General features: G+C 47.6%; 1 non-coding gene across 1 annotated transcript; it reads right to left on the bottom strand.

The window, feature by feature from the left end:
* Nucleotides 1-610: 610 nt before the first annotated feature.
* LOC128575767 (U6 spliceosomal RNA) lies at nucleotides 611-717 on the bottom strand. Its single transcript, XR_008377159.1, has one exon. It is a non-coding gene; the product is annotated as a U6 spliceosomal RNA (small nuclear RNA).
* Between the last annotated feature and the right edge of the window lie 1,882 nt (nucleotides 718-2,599).

Genomic DNA, 2,599 nt, shown 5'->3' with positions numbered 1-2,599 from the left:
GGTCTCTAAAGGCAGAAGCAAAATCCACTGGTAGCATTTCTTTCCTTTTCCTCCCATGGTCAATTATATTTAAAGGATTATCAGGCTGGGCACAGTGGCTCACGCCTCTCATCCTAGCATTCTGGGAGGCCAAGGCCAGTGATTGCCTCAGCTTAGGAGCTTGAGACCAGCCTGAGCAAGAGTGAGACTCTGTCTCTAAAAATAGCCAGGCACTGTGGCGGGTGCCTACGGTCTCAGGTAGTTGGGAGGCTGAGGCAAGAGAATCGCCTAAGCCCAAGAGCTGGAGGTTGCTGTGAGCTGTGACACCACAGCACTCTACCAAGGGCAACAAAGGGAGACTCTGTCTCAAAAAAAAAAAAAAAAGAATAATTATCAGTTTGCCAAGTCATATATACATCACATTGAAGGCTAGCATGATCACAGAGGTCATGGTGGCCTTAAGGACCACGTAGTAAATACCAAACAATCTCTGCAGAAAAAATGAATTAGGAACGAAACACTCATATTTTTGTAAAGACTAAAAGAGTGGGAAATTTTATAATAATTAGGTGTGTTCTCTTTTTTTTTTTTTTTTTTGGGAAAAGAAGTTGGTTTATTTGTTTCTTGGTAAAAAAATATGGAACGCTTCACGAATTTGCGTGTCATCCTTGCGCAGGGGCCATGCTAATTTTCTCTGTATCGTTCCAATTTTAGTATATGTGCTGCCGAAGCGAGCACAGGTGTGTTCTCTTAATTCCCATTAATTAACTTAAGATTTTTTTTTTTTCTCGGGAGGCGCCTGTGGCTCAGTGAGCAGGGCGCCAGCCCCATATGCCGAGGGTGGCGGGTTCAAGCCCAGCCCCAGCCACACTGCAACAAAAAAAATAGCTGGGCATTGTGGCGGGCGCCTGTAGTCCCAGCTGCTCGGGAGGCTGAGGCAAGAGAACCGCGTAAGCCCAAGAGTTAGAGGTTGCTGTGAGCTGTGTGATGCCATGGCACTCTACCCGAGGGCGGTACAGCGAGACTCTGTCTCTACAAAAAAAAAAAAAAAAGATTTTTTTTTTTTTCTCATGGAGTTACTCTGGGTAGAGTGCCTTGTCATCATAGTTCACAGCAACCTCAAACTCTTGGGCTCAAGCAGTCCTCTTGCCTCAGACTCCCAAGTAGCTGGGACTATAGGCACCTGCTTCAACAGCTGGCTGGTTTTTCTATTTTTAGTAGAGATGGGGTCTTGCTCTTGCTCAGGCTGGTCTCGAACTCCTGAACTCAGGAAATCCACCTGCCTTGACCGCCCAGAGTGCTAGGATTACAGGCATGAGCCACCTCGGCTAACTCAAGGTTTTGTTTAAATCAGTTGTCAGCTCTGCACACAGACAGCTCTGTAATCAGTGTGTCTTTCTGTATTTTCCCCGGTGCCCGAGGATCTATCTTTTTGTGAATTGTAGCCTGTGCATCATTTTTCTGTAACAGGCATTTTTCCTAATTAGGAACAACCTTGTATCAATTAACTTTGGTCTTAAAGCCATGGTTAAAGAAACCAAATTATTGTTTACTGAAACTGTTGTGCCAGTGACGGCCCTGGAACACGGGCGGGAGATGATGGCTGAAATGGGCTCCTGCACCGGAAAGAGTTCAGTTGCCAGGAGGGATCCTGGGACAGACACAGGAACAGGGACAGAGGGAAATAGAAAACTCAGAGCACAACACCCACAGCTAAGCAGAGCACGGGAGAGTCACGAGACCTCGGGGGACCCCATCATCTCCGCCATTCCCCTAATCTGCAAGGAGATGATCCTGAAGACATCTTTCACCCCACCTTGGGCTCCCGCTCTCAGGCAGTGCCTCTTGGGAATTGAACTTTATATTACTCTGGCTTAGAGCACAGCCACCTGTCTAGTCCATGCTGAGAGAAAGGGTCCACTGGAGAGGAGAGATCAGAGAGGGTGGGAAAGCACCTGGCGTTTTTGGGGGACTACATGGATTCTAATTCTGTAAGGTGCCTTGTGCTGCTGAGCACTTGCCTGACTTCTGTAAGCCTTGGATTCCTCATCTCCAAAACGGGAATGAAAACAATCACCTCTGCCTGTAGTCCCAGCTACTCGGGAGGCTGAGGCAAGAGAATCGCTTAAGCCCAGGAGTTGGAGGTTGCTGTGAGCTGTGTGAGGCCACGGCACTCTACCAAAGGCCATAAAGTGAGACTCTTGTCTCTACAAAAAAAAAAAAAAAAAGAAAACAATCACCTCACCTTGTGATTGTGATGATTGCTAGTGCGCCATCATATCAATACAACAGAGCCATGGTCTCCTTCAAGTCAAGAGACTGGTATTCAATAAATACTCTCTTTTAGGCTGGGCCAGTGGCTCGCGCCTGTAATCCAGGCACTCTGGGAGGCTGAGGTGGGTGGATTGATTGAGCTCGGAAGTTCAAGACCAGCCTGAGCAAGAGCGAGACCTCGTCTCTAAAAACAGCCGGGTGTTGTGGCAGGTACCTATAGTCCCAGCTACTCGGGAAGCTGAGGCGAGAGGATCTCTTGAGCCCAAGAGTTTGAAGTTACTGTGAGCTATGATGCTACGGCACTCTACTCAGGGAGACAGAGTAAGACTCTGTATCAAAACCAAAC

The sequence above is a fragment of the Nycticebus coucang genome, chromosome 22 (genome assembly GCF_027406575.1).
Source record: "Nycticebus coucang isolate mNycCou1 chromosome 22, mNycCou1.pri, whole genome shotgun sequence".
Classification (NCBI taxonomy): Eukaryota; Metazoa; Chordata; class Mammalia; order Primates; family Lorisidae; genus Nycticebus; species Nycticebus coucang.
This window is presented reverse-complemented; position numbering and strand designations above follow the sequence as displayed.